Below are 20,361 nucleotides of genomic sequence, written 5' to 3' on the forward strand. Positions count from 1 at the left end.
TCACGATGCAAGTTATGGGCAAGTCAGTGAACCATGGGCCATCAGTTTTATCACCGTTAAACGCGGGTGGTAAAAAGAAACTATTCTTAATGGCTGGGAATTGTTATTCATTCACATATGGGGACAATGTAGAAATGCCCAAGGCAAACAAGTGTTAGATTGTTTTATTACATTTTTACCCTAAGTTCAAAAGTTATGTATTAATCTTTTAGGTGTAGTTTTGCTCCTCAAAGCCTGGAAGGACACTAGTATTCTGTCCAGTACGATAGAGACTCCGTATTATGTTTTAATGACCAGGTGCACATAGTCTAGAAAATGGTACACAAATGCACCATTACTATTCACATGGGGTAGCCTGTCAGTTAATACGGAGTCTACCCCCAGTGGCCTCCAGGAGACTATTTGGTGTCCTACCTCTTCATTTCCTGTCACTCATATTTCTCTGCAGGGTTGTAGACCTATGTGCCTGACATCAACAAGACCTAGTCCCCTGATGCTTTCATTCTTTAAAATCAACCACTTACATAATAAAGAAACTCTCTTTTTGCCACTATTGATTGAAGCTCTGAGTATAATTTCCAGCCTTCATTAAGATGAAATAGATGAGAGTGAAAAGTAAATTAAAAAAAATAAAGAGACAGAGAAAACCATTTATTTAGCACTCATTCAAAAGTCAAAAGCTTCCAGCTCTTAGGGAACTTGGTTAAAAAAAATAAAGTTAACCCATATTTATAATTGAACTGTTATGTGACAGGTATCATCCTAGAAACTAGGGGTATACGAGAAATCAGTCCTCTTCAATCCCTACCCTTGGGGAGCTTATATTCTGATTGGAGAAAAAGAAGATATTAAACAAATAATTAAAACAACCACATACAACAAGACAGCTGGTAATAATCACTCAGAAGAGAAATTAAGCAGGGCAATAGGATAGAGATGAAGGGGTAGTGATATTTCATGCCATGGGGTCAGGGAGTAAGGCCATGTATAAAAAGATTCCTTCATTCAATATTTATTGACTGCCTTTGAAGAGCTGGGTACTGTGCAAGATGTAAGATGAATAAGACATGGTCCCTGCCCTCCAGGAGCCTACAGCTCAGTGGAGAGTCTCACCACCTGCTCCATTAGGCAGACAGATTAGAAGTCTCAGGGCATATTGCTGCAGTAACATTGTACACAGTGACCAATTTGAACAGATTGTAAGTATTCCAAAACTCACAGTGGTTTCCATAAAATCATTCTCACTTCAAGTAAACATTTTCAGTTGGTGAGTAACTCTATTTTCCACCGACAGCACTCATATTTGAGGGCTTTCTTAACGCAATGACGACTTGTTTTTCTAATTGGTTGCCAGGGATTGTTTGGGTCCTTATTGAAATGTACTTGCTTAACTCCTCCAAAGCAACTTGGCTGGTTTCTTGTTGTACTGGCAAATGCTGCCTCCTGTACTGAAAAATTTGTTCTTTCTGAAAAATTTGGACTGTCCCTGGATGGTTTTTATTGTGATTAAAGATAAAAAGAAAGAATTATAGATTTACTTTTAAAAAGTGGTAACAGAACAGACTTTACATCAACCAGATTTACACAAATGTAGGCTACATGCTAGATGATGTGCTATTTTATCCTATTTCTATCATGCTTTGTGCAGATACCTGGCCCAAAATATTTTTATTCATGGAGAAGACAGAGAAAAGTATAATTATGGCCAAAATACTAGCTTGTACAAAGCTGTTTTCTTTATTGTGCTTTTAATACAAGCTCCATATGCCCAGTTTTACACAGGTTTGTAATAATACAACATTGTTAACAAACAAAAAAACAAATCATGTGAGAGAACAACATTGAGCAGAGAAGTCTTTTGTTTTTCTGAAGACAGAGCCTTTTTGATAGGGGATGGGAGATCATATCACACACAGTTGCTCCAGAGTAAAGGAGACAGACTTGCTGATCTCTCTGCTAGCACAGACAAAGATAATCCACTCACTCTACAGGCTCCTTGTTGGCACCTCTTCCTCTTTGCATTCTCACTGTCAAATTCCTCACCCTTTGCCATAGGGGACCCAGGAGAGGAAATTATTTTGACTACGCTGAGATATAAGCACAGGTGGTACCACTTGTTATAAACTTTTCAGTTTTTGTTGGCGCTATAAGCCTACTTTATAGGGGTCGTGAGCTGTTTGTTCTATCAGAGAAAGGAAAGCAAGAGCTTTTGGCCCTCACTGTTGATTGATTGCATTGCGGCTGGTTTCCACAGGCTGCCATCTTGCAGAGGACACATTTCTTCTCAGTGGTGCCCCAGTACAATGGTGCCAACCTGAATTACATACTGGCTGCAGCCAAATATCTTCGTTTCCTTTCTGCTTCAAACAGTGGATTTGGGAAGTTCTTTTTATTCCGTTTTGGAGAAATGTCACATGAAATTTTGAATTAAGTTAAGCTATCATTATTATTATTGCTGTACCAAGGTAAAATCAGTTTGTCATAAATTTTGTCTTTTGCCTACATGTTGGAGTCTTTCTCATTGGTAAAGTTTTCACTGTTGTCATGGCCTTTTACATAGCAGCTCCCACTGCTATGATCATGTCAGCTTTAGGGGTAAATGACAGAGAGGAATTTTGCTATCAAAGTTACTTTCAAAGGTCATGAAAAGTCAATCACTGGATAAGATCAGGAACTTAGTTCTAAATATAAACTCTTCCTCAGCACACGCAAATAATAAAGTCTGCTAAAGTCTAACACTACCATAAAATTTCCCACAGGAACTCTGTTCCTTCCTAAATATTTCATTCTCTAAAGATGTTATTCAAGGTAAAATTTACTCCGTTGAATCTTAAGTAGCTGATTCTAGGGCCTATGTGTATGCCCCACATTTCCTTCGTGATCAGATGCTAACATAAAAGCTTCCGTTTTTCAGCTCCGTGAACTTTCATTCACAGAATATACTGCAATTAAGTAGCTTTTTAGAGTAGCCTTCCCAAATAGGAAGGATGTTCCAGTTGTTGGTGGGTTTGGCTTAGGTTATGCAGTTTATTTGTTTGGGTTGTATGTTTTGAACATATGCCCAGGGCTTTTAAAAAGAATGATGGGAACATTTGTACAAATGAAATTGAAAGCAAGGGAGCGGGCATTGCCAACGTTTTAATTATGAACCGAGCAACACGTGTACTTATTTGAGGGTTTAAAGAGTATAAGACAGAAAACAGGGAAAGGTGGGGGCACCTGGTGGTCTCAAACAGGATGTCTGCTTTTTCTTCTTAGCAGCCAGGGTAGAAAAGGCATAAAGTCTTTCTACCCTTTTGGATGCCCAAGGATATGGCAAACTGCCTGTGTCCTTTTCCCAATATCCCTCTCGCTTCGAAGCGCTATCAGGACAGGGGGTAAAGTTCTGAGAGAGCCAGAGGGGTCATTTAGGTCAGGTGATCTGAGGGTTCCACCCTTCCTCCTCCTGCAATGCTTCCTTAAGGCCAAAAGAGCCAGCACATCATGGGGTGCTGAACTCGTGTGTGTGTGTGTGTGTGTGTGTGTGTGTGTGTGTGTGTTCATGTCTGTGTCTTATAACCCTGTTTTCTATTGTCTGAGAGGAAAAGTGCCCAACTCTTTGGAACCTCTCTTTTGACAGACAAATTTCCCAGCAACTGTAACCAGAATAGTTGGAGGGTTGTTACACATGACGGCATTACTAAGGTTGGGGTGGTGAACCAAAAGAATTTGGAAAGTTTGAGAAATGGCAAGATGGGGTGGTTGACACACACTTTCTTTTCCTTTAATTTTGAGGGTTTTTTCCCTCTTGCATCTTCAATTCTAGTCAAGTGTATTTCATTCCAGACATAAAATCAAAATCCTCTTCTCTCCAGTCTCTGTGGATTAGGAGTAATTACAAGGTTAAAATAACATTGTCTCCTCCCTTAAAATCTGTAGTTTTATTCTACAGAAGGTTTTTTTGAGGGGTCTCTTTAACTGTCTTTTTATCATGTTATATATGAGATGGCATTTCCAAAGTAGCTATTATGCTGTTCTAATATAATTTAAAGGGCAGGAGATAGCTACCTAAGACTGTCTTTTACATTTAAGCCCTTTTTTTTTTTTTTTTAACTGATGGAAAGAGACATATACCAACACAAATAGCTCATGACCAATTCTCTCCCTGAGTATAACAGCTAGAACTAGTGGTTCCCAACTAAAATGCTAAAACCCCCTGAAATGTCCCAGCAGGTTGCTGGGTTTGTTCTACAATGCCCGGTATAAATTTCACGTAATTACAGCTGACTGCTGAAGGAAGCCTGTGTTCTCTGCCGGCTGTTAGGACCTTAGTTATGGCCAGAAGGGTAGTGGGTAGGATTCAAACCTCCTACCAGTGCCAGCAGCTAGAAGCTTTCTTCAGAGCAGGGACAACTGACTGTAAGAAGAAACCAGCTGTGCAGAGCAGAATTATATAGCTTGTAGATTTAGGTAAAATGGTGCCACCTGTGAATTTTTTTTTTTTTTTTTTTCCTTTTAAGAACTACAGAAGCAAGAAAAAGGCAAATCCCAGAAAAAGGCAGCTAGCTTCTTAGGAAATGCCAGAATCTGCTCACGGGATCATTTTCCTGGGAGCAATAAAACAAATCAATAAATTTGAATTGAGTTATCATGGTGGTTTTCAGAATTACCTGAGAAGCTTGCCAACAATTCGGACTCCCAGAAGCTAGCCCAGAGTTTCTGATTCGGGGTCTGGATCAATCAATGAGTCTGGGTCAGCCATAAAATCGGTGTTTTGCCACTTACAAAATTACTAGGAGCCTTAAAAGATATCTCTTAAGGTTCTCCGTGACTTATGAAGTACCATATAAATGTTAATATTTAACTAATATAGTGTGGATACTGTACCTCTTATTTGTTAGGCATTATGTTAACTCTTGGAGAAATCCATGTGTCCTAGTTGTAAATTGATAGTTTTCTATTCTTAGAGTTCACCAAGAATACTTTCTTCTCAAGAAAATGAATTCCTTAAGCCCAAAATTACAAGCAATATCTCTTCTCTCTCAGAAGCAGTAGTTTTGTTGTTCCTGATTTAATTCTGAAAATAACACACAAGCATCAAGAATCAAGACTAGTTTCAATTTGCTTCCAAGGAGGAGTTTTAATCTTTGCAATTCTTTCTTTTTTCTTTCTCTTCTTGTTTTAATCACAGATTTATTTGGGGGTAGGGTGGTAGGAATTTAGGCTAGTTTGATGGCATGGCTTCCTCTTTTAATTGGTCTGCAAAGAATAAAAATCATTAGAGGATGTTTGTATTGTGTTTGGATAAAAAGGGTTTTCCTTAATATGCATGCCTTGCTCATAGCCTACATTCTTGGAATGACTTGATAGTGCATAGTTCACATACCTCACACACAGTGGAGGTTTGATTGAATGAGCAGCGGGATGAATGGGCATACATGAAAACTAAGCAATAAGATATGCTGAAAACACCACAGGCATATATAAAATTTGGACTGCATTTCATTTGTAGTTACTACTTAAAAATGGAATTCAGCCAAAGGATCATTTCTTTTTCACCTATAAAATAAAAGCACTTTCACAAAGAATCCTAGAGCTGGAGAAAAAAGGAAACAACTTTAAAGATAATCTAGTCTAGTGATTTTAAATTGTGCTTTCCAGAGCTATAAAGCAGAGTTGCTCCAACTTTGGCTAAACATTTGAATCACTGGGAGGATTTTTAAAATACAGATGCTAGGCTGGGCACAGTGGATCATGCCTGTAATCCCAGCACTTTGGGAGGCCAAGGCTGGTGGATCACTTGAGGCCAGGAGTTCGAGACCAGCCTGGCTAACATAGTGAAACCCCTTCTCTACTAAAAATACAAAAAAATTAGTTAGGTGTGGTGGTACATGCCCCTAATCCCAGCTACTCGGGAGGTTGAGGCACGAGAATCGCTAGAACCTGGGAGGCAGAGGTTGCAGTAGCTGAGATCGTGTCACTGTACTCCAGCCTAAGCTACAGAGGAGACTCTGTCTCAAAATATAAACAAATAAATTAAAATATAGATGCTAGAGTTTTACTCCCAGAGAATCCAGTTCAGCTAGTATGTGTGGGCTGGGCACATATGCTGTAAAAGTTGGTACAGATTCTAGTGCACAACCAGGGTGGGGAACCATCATTCTAGGGGTCTGCAAGTCCAAACATTTGGACTCCTGATCTGATAAATACAAGTATGCTCCCTGGAGACAATATGATAGAATATATTAAATTGGAAAAAAATTGGATGTGCTTGTGCCCTATAGAGTTTTCATTAAGTTCAACAACAACAATGTAATCTAGAAAAATTCAATTATACAGGGTTCTATTATAAACTCTTATGATAGGACATTCTGCAGGTGTACAAGGGATACACAGAAGATTAAGGCCCAATGTTTTCCATAAAGATTTTACAAGGTTGGCCTATGGCAGAAGCGTAGAAAGGAAAAGAGAAAAACAAGTATAAATATAACTTTAATAAAAGGCAGGTGTGCTATGAATGGCACAGGTAAGATTGAATCACAGATGAAATATTATTGCTTTCAGCATTTTCTCTAATTTCTCATCACTACTCTACCAAGCACATATCCGAAAACTGAGCAGTTTTGATATCCATCGTCTTAGAACATGACCTGTTTTTTAAGGGAGCGGCGGGTGCAAGGATTAAAAAGGAAAAGAAAAAATAAAACGGTTGTCCTGTTCCTTCTTACTGCCACTTGATTTAAGGTAGGATATTTCTTAAAGCCTGGGACTCAGCTAGCAGGAGGTTTCTCTCAGGGAGAAAAAGTAAAAAGCATGAGTGCCGACTGTACTTTTCAGGACTGCTTCTAGACTGCTGAACCCTTGTGTCTTTGCCAAGGGGGAGGGTAGAGCAGAACATCTGCCTCACTTGATTTGCTTTTGTGCTTCTCTAGGACAAAGACTTAATAGTCAAGGTCATTTCATCTCCTTGCATGGGTAATGAACAAAGCTGAGAGAAGGAAAGAAAGGGAGAAGAAGAAAAGGAGAGAAGCAAGGAAGAAGGAAGAAAGGGAAGAAGGGAGGGAAGGAAGGAGAGATATTGTTAAAAGTTTCCGTCATCTGTTGTTCTTCATATTGGTCTTAACTCAGAATCCTTGGAATGTTTTTGTTCCCTTCCCAAACACAATTATCTGATACGAGAACTTGCAAGATGCGATTAAATAAAGAGGTCTTTCAATATGTGATTAAACATAAGTTTGCATAAATTCCCACTAACTCCATCTACTCCCTGCTTATAACATTTTGCCGTTCCAATTAATCGATCAATACCAATAAACTAGTCATTAAATATATCTCGGAGGTTAGTGCTTTCTATTATCTTTTACCCAATTTCGGCAGAATATTCAGTACAAGAGAGATTCAAAGAATCAGATATTCTAAAGGAAGTAATATTCATATGTGGTAGAGGAATCAGGAAAAAAAAGATGACTTGATGTGATGATTCTTAAGGGATAGGTAAGTATTCAAGATGTAGGTGATCATAAGAAAACTTTCTGGCTAATAAACATGGATAGTCTTATCTAGACAATGCTGGATATTGGTAGAAAAGAGGTAAAGATTAGAATGGAAAAATGGGCTCCGGCAGCATTCAATTTGTGGTAGATCTTGAATGTTGGTAGAACATTTGCACTTAGTTATGAAGTATCTACTTAATCATGAACCACTGCAGTTTTTTTAGCATGGGAGGTACATAATCAACTTGTGTTTTATTAAGGTTAATTGGGCAGCACGTTGGGGCATAGATTGGGGCCAATCAGGAAAACACTGGGAGCAGAAAAATACGCAAAAGATTATTATTGTATTAGTCCAGAGAACAGTAGAGATATTTGTGTTGGAAAGATGGGCTTTTGGTGGTAAGCAAAGGAAAGAAAACATGATTTTAAAGAACTGAACACAAATAAGTAATCAAGCAGGAATGGTGCTTCTACATGTATAAAACAAGCACGAACATGAACAGACTATGTAAAGTAATCATACAGTTGGGAAAGAATAGTTTTGCTTTGCCTTTTAAATCTCTCCAAGACTTGTTCAGTGTTACCAGTAATTTTAGAGATGTGGCCAATGAGTTTTGAAAATCAGGATGACTTTCAGTAATATATGTTCCTACAGGAAATAATGTTTACAGGCAAATGAATGCTCTGTTCATCTAAGAATATACCAAGTTAAAAATGCAAATGTCAGCACCAGTTAGAAGTATAAAGGATTTTTTGTCCACTGAACTGATCAAATTATTTTGACTTCTTGTAGGAAAGCATGAAACTTTATAATCATTCTCATCAAAAGTTCTGTGGAACTACGAATCCATTCACTCCTGTTAGACTCTATTATTATTCTTTGTCTGGGACATTTTGGTGTGTGTTGTGATGAGTGAGACTTAACTCTGACCAAACTCTAGGTCATTGTACCTTTCAGCAGAGTCTCAGTAAGAGGCATTATTAATGTGACATCTAACCAGGCCACAGTGGTGTCTAAGCACATGCTATCATATATTGCAGCAGGCATTTTTTGAGATCTGCTTATAGTGCAGGTTCTGGGCTTGGTGGTGACGAGAAGAGTGTGAAGACACTCACAATTTAATAAGGTGCAATTATACACAATAAAAATACAGAGAGATAGGCAGAAAGAAGAAAAATAAAAGAATGAGAGGCCAGCAGCAGGGGAAATTCATTCTGTTTAGTGGTCTATACAGGAAGCTTTACAAAGACAGTAATGTATCATGTAAAATGTGTAAATGACAACCAGTTCATTTCCTCTTTCTCTCTTCCTATTTCTATCCTTCCCTTCCTTCACTTTCTGAAATACTTATGAAGTACCTATTGTGCTTAAAGCTCTATGATAGGAGCTCTAGGTTCAAATCAGACATGAATCCTGCTCTCGAACAACTGTGAAAACATTACATTGAGTATGTACACCAAGTAGAAATTAAATGATCCAACACAGATTCTTGTTTTCTGGTTTCTTGTTGTACTGGCAAATGCTGCCTCCTGTACTGAAGAAATTGTTCTTTTTTTTTTTTTTTTTTGAGACGGAGTCTCGCTCTGTCGCCCAGGTTGGAGTGCAGTGGCCGGATCTCAGCTCACTGCAAGCTCCACCTCCCAGGTTTACGCCATTCTCCTGCCTCAGCCTCCTGAGTAGCTGGGACTACAGGCGCCCGCCACCTCGCCCGGCTAGTTTTTTGTATTTTTAGTAGAGACGGGGTTTCACCGTGTTAGCCAGGATGGTCTCGATCTCCTGACCTCGTGATCCGCCCGTCTCGGCCTCCCAAAGTGCTGGGATTACAGGCTTGAGCCACCGCGCCCGGCTGAAGAAATTGTTCTTTCTGAAAAATTTGGACTGTCCCTGGATGGTTTTTATTATGATTAAAGAAAGAATTATAGATTTATTTTTAAGAAGTGATAACAGAACAGACTTTACATCAACCGGATTTACATAAATGTAGGCTACATGCTAGATGATGTGCTATTTTATCCTACTTCTATCATGCTTTGTGCAGATACCTGGCCCAGAATTTTCTTATTCATTGAGAAGACAGAGAAAAGTATAATTATGGCCAAAATACTAGCTTGTACAAAGCTGTTTTCCTTATTGTGTTTTTAATACAAGTGTAAGACAAGCACAGAGGTATAAGACAAAGAGAAAACGTTAGAAAAGTAGCTGAAATATAGTAGTCTTGATGCCTTGCTATATTCACTGTTTGAAAACTGTTACTGAATGCACAAGGAAACACCCCCAGTTACTCATGGGGACACTGCTGCATATGGGAAACAAAGCGAGATCTGGAGACAGTGAGATCCTGGCTCAGGATACAACCACCAACTTGCCACTGGTCATTTATAATCCCTGAACTGCACAGGAATACACTCCCTGCAACATGAAAATCAACTTGTGGTATTTCACTTCTCAGTGAGTTTCTGGAAATCGTCCTCTGAAACCCTGTTAGAAAGAACCTTTAAAAATAATTTCATGGTTCTGTGTTAGCGCTTTCTTGCTAAAAATGTGAAAGCTAAAGTTGGTTGGTGGACGCAGAAGTCTTACTGGCTTTGAAAACCTGCTGTGCTTTGTGTTTTACTCTCATTTATTTCTCTCTTCCTAACCATTGAATCTTAAAGCACATTCTTTCATTAAGGAGATTCAGCACCCTCTAGAGTAGTGGACTGTGAGTCATTAACAGCCTGAAGCATGTCCGAGTCTTGAGAGATAAGAGTAAGGCTTGTACAAATGAAATTTTAAACAAATGCTGCAGTACTTTTGTATCTTTCTCTTAAACAGTACAAATTTTGGTTGACTATGGAAATAATAATATTGAAGCTTAAAATTTAACTTCCTTCACAGGTGATGTCTCATAATTTGACATTCTACAGATACAGAAACAGAGTTTTCCTTCTTTCAAAGAATCCTGTTACCCCTCCTAAGAACTATCTCTGATTCATTTCATTGTGTTCCCCATTCTTGTGCCATTCAGCAAAATGGAGCCTGCTTCATCAGTTTTTGGTCTCTGTAGAGTGTTCCTTTATTCAGTGATTAATTACTAGCTTTCTGGTGACTTCTTAATCTTTTCCTGTATTTTAAAATATTCTTTCACTTCAGAATTTTCTTACCTAAGATACAAACACTAAGTGGAACATAAGTAACTGCAGTTGCTTTCCTCCCTAATTAGCTTTGCCTTTCCTACTGAAGATATAATTTTAAAAATGTATCAAAACCCATAAAAGTGAAAACTTTAAAACAAACACTAGGCAATTTGTTTCTTCAGTGAAACAAATTTAGAGGTTAAGGTGACAGAAATGTGTTTAGACCTCACATAACTAATAATGCACCCATTTATGTTAGCAATAGTTTTATTTTTAAAAAAGGCTGCAAAATGTACAGATAGGTGGCCTCTAAATGTTTATACTAAATAGAATGAAAAAACAGAACTCATACACAATTTTATTGTTAGGAAACACTGAAATCCACTGCTTAATGTATGCATTAATGGGGCTTCTTGACAAATCACCTGTTAAATTTTAGCTGACAGCTTGTCATATATTAATTATAAATAATTGTAATATATGGCTATCATAATGCATGCAACAAAAAAAACCAGGAAAGGTAATTAGAGTATATCCTTTGTTTTCTCCCTTCACTTCTTGCTCACAAGAAAAAAATGACCCAGTGTTTCACTTGGGTTGGGATAGTGCCAATGGTTAATGGAATGCCCCCGTCTACTAAAGAATTTAATGGGAATATCCATTTGTCACAGTCGCATGCTGTAATCTCCAGTAGCAGAGCCAATAGAAAATAGCATCGTACCATAACGTCCTCTACACACTGCAGGTGAGGGTGAAATGCAGCAGCTGAACAGAGCAGTCAGTGGAGGAGGTCTGGCTTTTCTAGGCCTTTCTTTATGAAAGATGTGGGTTTCTTTACTTAAAGAGGACAGTGCTGCCTAACAGCAACAAGAGATGCTGCCTTGAAGAAAAGGAAAGTACATTTTTTTCACATGGGAAAAGAAAGCATAAATGATTGCACAGCATGTCTCAAAATCTTTAGCTGCCTCCTTGTATATGGGAAGCCCACCTGTTTGTAAAGAACCTTTGAGTAGTAGAATTATAACAGGTGATTTCAATCATCAACTAGTTCTGAGTTTGAGCTTTCAAATCTGCAGAATGGGAGTAATAACACCTAAGCATGCAATGTTACTGGTAGAATCCATAGAACTACATGGGTGAAAAAATTTAGCATGGCACCTGAATTATTATCTTTTCTTCTTTATAATTGAATTTGAATGACAGGGTTGTGTGACTGCTTTATTTTTTATTTTTGAGAGAGTCTGGCTCTGTTGCCCAGGCTGGAGTGCAGTGGTGTGATCTCAGCTCACTGCAACCTCCACCTCCTGGGTTCAAGCAATTCTCCTGCCTCAGCCTCCTGAGTAGCTGGGATGACAGGCATGTGCCACCACGCCCAGATAATTTTTGTATTTTTAGTAAAGATGGGGTTTCACCATGTTGGCCAGGATGGTCTCGAACTCCTGACTTCAGGTGATCTGCCTGTCTTGGCCTCCCAAAGTGCTAGGATTACAGGCGTGAGCCACAGCACCTGGCCATTTATCTTTCTTATGTGCCAGTTCTGTGTTTGGCCAAAGCAAGCTACTGAGAAATGCTGTATAACTTAAATTTGAAAAACACTCTCTGAAATAAAAATAGTAATACTTGTAGAAGTGAATATTTAAGTTATTTGAGGACTAAAACTATTAATTATTGTTTCATTTATGTATTTAGTAGTAAGTTAATAAAGTATGTTAGACATAAGCTAACACCTATAGGAAAGGGTCTCAGATATTAGTTTTAGTGTTTTATGAAATTTCTCACTACCTTCAGAACACGTCACTTGAATCTATGCTGTGTTTCTCCATTTAGCTGCATTTAATAAAAACCACGGTAGTCCTCACAAAGAAAATATGATTAGCAACAATTTATTCCATACCTTGGTTAATAATTTATCATCACTATACAAGTGAAAATATTGGATTTGAAGTCAAACAGATCTAGGTTCAAAATTCTAGCTTGGCCACTCGCTATGTCAGCTTGGCCAAATGACTTATCCTCTCTTGTCCTGTTTCCTCACTTACATAATGGGGCTAATAATACTCAACTGGCAAGGCAGTTAAGATTGGAAATGAGGCAGTGACTTTCAAACTTTTAATCACTAGCCACATGATCAAAAAGGAAGTTTTGCAAAAAAAACAAAAACAAAAACAAAAAAACCAAAAAAACTTAGTACATATAATGTACTCTGTGTTTTTTCCTACTTTTCTTTCATTTCAGAAATTGTTTATGACCCACTAGATTTGCAACCCACACAAGGTCATGATGTGCCTTTTCAAAAACGGGTGAACTATATAACATGCTTCGCACGATGCTTAGTACATAATACAAGTGTAACAACTGATTACTATTATTGTCATCATGATTATTTTTAGTCTCCTGTTAGGATGCCTCATGATAAATGAGAATAAATCTTCCAAGTACTTCTAGGAACTAACTCCTTTGGATGGGGTCCAAAACAGACTCATACTCATCGTATGCTGAATTATGCACTAGAGGGGGGTGTGCTATAGCAAAGCTCCTGTGTGCTATTTATCACAGAATGTTAGAGCTGGAAGGGAACTAAGAAAATGTCTTGTCCTATTGCTTCATTTTTCCTTCATGTAAGTATTTGGAGTTTTTAAATATTCTATATGTATTGCTCACTGATAAGTTGGAAAACTGGCTTCTTTGATCCAGAATGTGGAGGTGATGAACAGTTGGTGGGATGGAGGGCACTGGATCATGATATCTGAGTTCTTGTCCTGCTTCTGGCACCAAATAGTTGGATGATTTTAAATTCTCAGGGTCTTCGTTTCTTTACCTGCAAAAATGAGGTAATTTCAACAAAAGATTAGCCTGCCTCTGATGTTCTTTGACTTAAAATTTCCAAATGGCAAACCAGTCCAGAAGTTTAATAGATGCTGCAGCATTAGGACACTCTTTTGTTGTAAATCTGCTCTGAATATATTAACACGTGTGTAGCAGGCTGCAGTCTCACTTCCATTACTGCTCAGATGAGCAGAGAAACTTTGGCTTCTCTATTTGCTGTACCTCCCGTTCTTCAGCAGCACCACCCTGAATAATTCTCAGTCTCATTCGTATAATAATAACTCAGACTCTGCAGTCACCTTAACCCATCCCTACTTCTTTCTCTAAGATGTTTGGTTGCAGTAGGGACAAGAACATCTAGGACTTCACAGTGTCACAAAAGTTGCGCTTATGCCATTTACTTGTACTGTCCTCTGCATATCCCCTGATTTCTGGGTCCCTTTTCTTCTACTTGCTTGTTGCTCTCCTTGGTAACAATCATCACTGAGTTTTCGAGCTAGTTTAAATCGCTACCAGTGGTGTAAGATGATATTTCCTCAACTATGTTCCCATATAGCAGTCAGATTTACCAGCTGGGTTCTTCTTAAATGAGGTCAGATTCGCAGGCAGAGGGATACATTTCTTTCCCACAAAAGTAACAGCAAAGGAATATTAGGGGTTTTAAAACTTTCTGTTTCTCTAACATGCAACTTTGGATGATGAAAGTGGGATTGCCAGTTTATGGGGGCGCATGTGGCAATGAGAAAGCCAAGTTGGAGTTTACATCTTGGGTGGAATCACCTGTGGGGAGGCTGAGATTTCTGGATCCATCCTTAGGTCACAGGGGGCAGGTGTCCATCATCCCTGCACAGCTTTTCAACTGCTGTGAAATCAGAATGATTGGAGGGTAAACCTAGCTTGGAGGCTTGCACAGGAATTGATTTCTTCCTGATTTTCACTATGACGCTAACCATAAAAAAACAAAAACAAAAAACCAAGAGACAATCATGCAAGGATGCTCCTCCCCCACCCCCAAATTGCTAGAAAACTGAACTTCGTTTAGCGAGATTCTTTTCAAAAATATGTGACTTATTTTTGGAGTACATAGGGGGCAGAGGATTACTGACCAATCCTTTGGTGGCTTTCAACAGCACAGCATGCAGATGGTGGAAATAAATGGGCAGCTTGAGAAAACAGTCAGGATGCTGGATCATTAAGTCAAATCTAAGGGGGTCTGTTTACGTTTGCTCTTTCAAAGACAGCCTGGAGTCTACAGGAATAAGTATTGTGTGTATGTGCTGGCCTGAACATAGAATGAGCAATCGAGGTGGCTGGTGAGCTCTAGCTTTACTTTATTTAACCGTTCTGACCAAGTTTCTAATAAATTTTGATGGGCCAACTGCCAATGGTGGCTTCCAGCTGCTGACTTTTTCCACATGTTGGAGATCCTGTGAGTAGCGAAGAAGGTTAAAATCCATCTCTTAGCTAACAACACACACAGTGCACCTTAGTCACCTTGGGTTGTGTGGATGAGAAGTGCATAGCCCAACAACTGGGTGCTTGTCTAGGGAAGAGGGTGTTATAGTGTCCTTCAGAGAAGCTGAGGAGCACTGCATTTCCAACATCATAAAAGCAAGTGGCACGATAGCAAAACAAGTTATCACACTAAGATTTTGGTTCAATACTTCCCTGCCTTCCTCGTTGCCTTCAAAGTGGATCCTACAAGCATTCCCGAAGGAGGCTGCCAAGGTGAACTGGGGCGGACACAAACTGTGTTTCATTAAAGCACGTTCCTTATATTATTATCACTGCTGTGAAGAGGGCGCGACCAGCATTTTTTCCTCCTTTGCGCTGGGACGCAGAGCAGGAAGCGCCCGGGTGTGCATCTCTTAGGAGATGAGTGAATCTGTTAGAGAGGGTCTTTTCTGGCCTGGTGGATGAATGCTGGGGAGTGACGTCACCCCGCCCCCTCCTCTGGTGGGTGTGTGTGTGTGTGTGTGTGTGTGTGTGTGTGTGTGTGTGTTTGTGTTGCCTCCTTCACCCACCACTCCTGCCTGCCCCTCCTTCATCCAGCTCTCTGGCCCTTTCAGTGGGTCAGTGGTCCAGATTCAGGGATTCGCCAGCAGGCGCAGCAGGCCCAGCTCTCCCCGCGTCCGGGCGCACCCACACTCACACTCACGCGCAGGCAACGCGCACACACAATCCCCCAGCGCTGGAGCACAGCAATACCGTGGGATCCCCAGCACGTTACGAGGATTTTAGAAATCACCCAGACAAGGAAACAAAGAGAGAAGCCTTTCCAATTACTTTCCTGGGCTTTTTTGTTTAATTTCCCCCACCAAACCACCTCGTCTGCAGCCGTAACTACCAGGTTCACGCCAGGTCCAAAGACTGGGCTGGGCTGGCCACCCCACCTCCCGGCCCTTGACTCTGTTCGGGCCCTTTCCCAGGCGTCGCCTCGCACCCCTCTCCCCCCACGAGCCTCAGTTTCTGATTACCTCGCGTGCGCTTCACTTTTGGGGGGAAGAAGAGAAGAAGGGGAGGGAGGCACCGAGGGGGGCAGCCGAGTTGCTATTTGTGGCCAAAGAATCCGCTTTAAAAGAAGAGGCAGCAGGAAGGAGGAAACAGGAGAGGCGGAGGGAGGAGAGGAGACGCGGCCCCGGACCCCCCAGCCGCGAGCGGCGGAGCATCGAGGAGCGGGAGGAGGAGGAAAAGGAGGAGGAGGAGGGAGAGGAGACAAACGGCGGCGGCGGCGGCGGCGGCGGCAGCGGCAGCGAGAGAAACGGGCGCCGGGCGAGCAGGAGGAGCGAGAGGAGGAGAAACCGCCGCGGAAGCCGCGGGCTCAGAAGGGCCAAGAGGACGGCCCGAGAAGAGGAGGAGGAGGCGGAGGAGGAGGAAAAGGGGGTAGGGGTGGAGGGAGGGCGGGGGGACGCGCTCCCTTGGATGCTGGATTTCGGGTTTTTGGACTCACTCGCTGACTCTCTTCCACTTCCTCGCTCTGGACTGGGCTGGCCGCACGAGGGCTGGGCGGCGGCGGCGACCAGAGGGGCTTCCGCGGCAGCGGCCGCTGCTCCGCGGGATTAAATTGGCCGCCCGGAGGCGGCGGCGCGGGCCGGCGCCGGCTGCGCGGCCGTGGCAGGGCGCGAAGGCGCTGGAGGAAAGTGCTGGTGGCGGCGCGGGAGGCGGTGGCGGCTGCTGCCCAGAGCCAACATGACCAGGTAAGTCCCTGGAACTGACCCCGTCCGCCCCGCTGTGTTCTCCCCTCTGGCTGCTCGGGAATCGCCCTGCGCGCAGCTCCGGCTGCCGGCGCCTCCCCGGCCAGAGCGACACGCTCCCGCTTCCGCGAGCCCGGCGCCCGGGCAGCGGAGCGCACAGTTTGCTCCTCTGAACCTCCTCGGGCAGAGGTCCTCCCCTGCAGGGTTCACTTCTCGCCTGAAACCTTAGACCCGGGAGAGAGGCGACTCTAGAGAATGAGGGTGTCCGGGTATGTGTATTTGTGCGACCCCCGCTTTCTCCTCCTAGGGTGGGCGTAGTATTTGGGGGGGAATGGTGGAGCAGTGGGGCAATGCACCCTTACCCAGGGATCCTGCCACCGCCTTTTTTAAAGGCAAGGATTACTGTTTTAAGGAGGGCTGATTACGGTGAGGGGGCGATTTCTTTTTCTTTCTTTCCTCTGAACTAGTGGGGAGAAGGAGAAATAACAGGAATCAAAGTCTACGCAGCTGCCATAGAGGAGGGGGATTGTTTGGGAGACCTTTCCGTGGCAGAATCAAAGCTCGTAGTTCAGCTGCGGGAATCTGGTGCACTTAACACACACATTCATTCCGTAGGGAAGGGGACGCATCATTTGTAATGAAGAGGCAAAGTTGTAGGAAACAATTTAAAAAGAAAGCCACGAACAAACCAAAGATTTTTTGCTTTCCTATAGATTTATTGTAGCTTTTATGTAGGTGTGTAGAAAACTTGCATTGCTTCTCTGGACGTTGAATTTCATTTAAAAACACAAACATGTGAAGTCAGTTTTTAAGTCTTATGCTTAAAATCTCGAACACCAAGTGTGAGCTTGGCTTTCACTAATTGGGTGTTTCAGAATTCCAGATAGTAGTTCCATTCTCCAAAACCAGGACTATCACAATCCACTTGTATTGTTTCCAGTTCGCCTCCCAGTACACTACTTGCCAAATGTCTCTTGTTTTCTAAAATTCTCAGAGTAACCCCCCAGCCTCATCTACAGTTTGCACCTTAAGTATCTAGGAAGATTCCTGAGGGATCGTTCTCCTTGTATTTCCTATTAAAGTTATATATATATATACACATGTATTTACATGCCCAAAGACACAGTGCCAGTGACTTAACAGAGTGTAGCTAACACATTTTGAACCTCTGAAAGGCTAGTAACTGCTTATGACTTGAGATAGATTTGCTGTTAGATTTACTGAGCTACAAATGTGGACTTTACCCTTTGGTGTGTTCTTTTCTAACCATCCTGTAGCACGTCTGTGGGGAGTTAGTTCAATCACAGATACTTCTGACCATTTTGAGTATTTTTTCTCTGTTTCAAAGTGCACACACCAACCACTCAACTTGAGTAAAACAAGGATGATATACCAAGACTTGAAACATTCTGATGTAAAGGGATCTGTAGATGATAATAACTTAAGATTAAGTTGTATATGTAATATAATAATATCCAGTAAAAGGCTTAGTATCTTTCTTACTTTGAATATATATTCTGTTTTATGCTACAGACACTATAGCAAAAAGAGAACACATTTTCAGTGCTCCGTGTCTGACTTACGGAAACAGACATCCTAAATGGACAGTAAAATTTTCCCTACCTCCCACATTCCATAATTATGTACTGTACTTTGCTTTTCAATGGAGCTAGCAATTCTGTGGCAGATTTCTTAAATTCACCCTCATGCTATCAGCTATTATTGTACTTTCAAAGTGTGAAATTGACAAGCTGGTCAGTTTCATGAATTCAGCTGTCAGATTGTGTCCAGTTAAAAATTGCTAAAAGCTGTAAATGTGCCTGCCTGGAATTTTCTTTTGTGAAGGAAGGACAGCAAGGGGATGGGGGATTAATGGGTGTTATTAATTGTAGATCTTTTAAAATAGGTGCACTCCAATGTGAGTTGTATCACTGGCTGTTATTGGGAAATACGTTTAGATTTTTACTCCTGTAAAAGTGGCATTCAATTTTTATCTGTATCTTATTTTAAATAGTACTTTACACAGAAATCATCTGTTCTTATAGCGCTTAGTAATATATAATAGGAATAAGATTCAAAGAGGAACAGTGTCTCTCTCAAATATATTTTAATATAGTTGAGTAATGTATTACTTTTGCATGACATGTAAAGAGGTGGATGAATTAAACGTTTCATTGTGTAGGTTATGTAACACAGATTCTTCTTGGGCCAGAGCAGTTGTGCAGTTACTCAAGTAATGAAATGCAGCAATTTATTTTAATATATGTGCATTAGAGTAGATAACCATAGATGTAAAACTGCTTAAAGTATTAAATACAGTGATTTGATTTGCCTTTTAAGATGGACTCTTATTTAAATCCAGAATATCTCAAAGTCTGGAACTAAGAATTGGAATCCCCTCATCTGCTGCTATTTGCTAAGCCACTAGGGGCCTGTATAACTGTTCTTATATCCAGGAGGTATCCTGGTATGGCATATGCAAAGCCTTCCTAGAGAGACATTAAAAAAAAAAAAATCACGTAGGCATTCCCCCCAAGTTTTTGTTTTTTCCTTTTTAATACATTAACTCATACTCTGATGCTAGTTGTAGACAATGATTGAAGACTATTTCAAGAATTTTATTTAGGGCTTCTCTGACACTATGATTTTCATATAGAGTGTGAAAAATAGAAAAGAGAAAAGGTATTGGTGCAAATTCATATGTGATTCCAGTTCTCAGTGTATGGCAAAGATAAACAAGAAGGAACATTAATAACTTTTCTTTATTGGACTGATAAGGATGTCATTTGCATAATGTAGGGTTAAAAGATAAATGAAGCAGAATTACTTTAAGGGAAGTATAGGCATAGATTGATGATGTGATTAAACTAGCTTTGTAAGCGCTGTACAAGTTTGTATGGAAAGAGAATCTGAGGCTGTGACCACAGTTTAGTCAGCACTTGAGGGACCTGGACTGAAGACGCACTATACATTCTTAAGTGTCAGTTTCACAGATTTGAAATCGACCAGCCATGGCAATCTTGAGAGACATTAGGCAGTAAGGTCAAGTATACTTAAACTGTTCTTTCGTTGATTTTCAGTTTTTCAAAGTGACAAGGGTGACTTGTCACTTTGTAAAAGAGTACCCTGTAAGTATTTGCATATTAGATTTCCTTCAGACCAAACTTGATTTATCAAACCATTGGACAATTCTATTTTTAAAAGGATTCTATGCATAAATAAGAATTCATTAACACAATCACATATGAAAAGTGTCATTTCAAGAAAGGTGACTATTTCAAAGATGATTTCATTTTAAAACTATCCTTCCTTAGTTTACCTTTTATTTTAAAACCTTCTTTAGTTTCATTGTGTATTTGCAGATAGTATAATAGTCAAGTGTGTGTGTGTGCTCGTGTGCTCTAACTTGTGATCCTAGGAGCATCAGGCTTAGGTTTACACTTAAAATATCTATGCAGATAACCTTTAATGGTGGTACCTTTTTAATTCCCAACAGTTTCTGGGAATCTCGAAAATGAACTTTACGTTCTATGTAGTGTACTCAACTTAGTGGTCACAAAATATACAGGATTTGTGTTACATGCCCAGATATAAGAAGTGCTAAATATAGATATAATTATCCAGTTTTCCCAGAGTATTCAAAGAATGCTTTACTTTTTCCTATGTTCTTAAAGTGACAACAGTTACATGTGATTTAAGCCAAATTTATTCTGAATCTCTTTTGGTTTTATAGAGTTATTTACCTTTTTTTG

General features: G+C 40.5%; 1 protein-coding gene and 1 long non-coding RNA gene across 17 annotated transcripts in view; one reads left to right on the top strand and one right to left on the bottom strand.

Annotated features, from left to right (window-relative positions):
* Positions 1-12,457: 12,457 nt before the first annotated feature.
* On the bottom strand, positions 12,458-14,332 carry LOC141408658 (uncharacterized). The gene is made up of 2 exons (XR_012424699.1): positions 14,196-14,332; positions 12,458-13,407 (listed from the first exon to the last, which is right to left on the bottom strand). It is a non-coding gene; the product is annotated as an uncharacterized lncRNA (long non-coding RNA).
* Positions 14,333-16,020: 1,688 nt separating this feature from the next.
* The window catches only part of PTPRD (protein tyrosine phosphatase receptor type D), a 545,821-nt gene continuing 541,480 nt past the window's right edge, over positions 16,021-20,361 (top strand). For all 16 annotated transcript variants that reach the window (XM_074017470.1, XM_074017474.1, XM_074017485.1 and 13 more), the window contains exon 1: positions 16,021-16,612. The gene's annotated coding sequence lies outside the window, so the exon portion shown is untranslated. The remainder of the gene's footprint in view (positions 16,613-20,361) is intronic.

Source organism: Macaca fascicularis, chromosome 15 (genome assembly GCF_037993035.2).
Source record: "Macaca fascicularis isolate 582-1 chromosome 15, T2T-MFA8v1.1".
Taxonomy (NCBI): domain Eukaryota; kingdom Metazoa; phylum Chordata; class Mammalia; order Primates; family Cercopithecidae; genus Macaca; species Macaca fascicularis.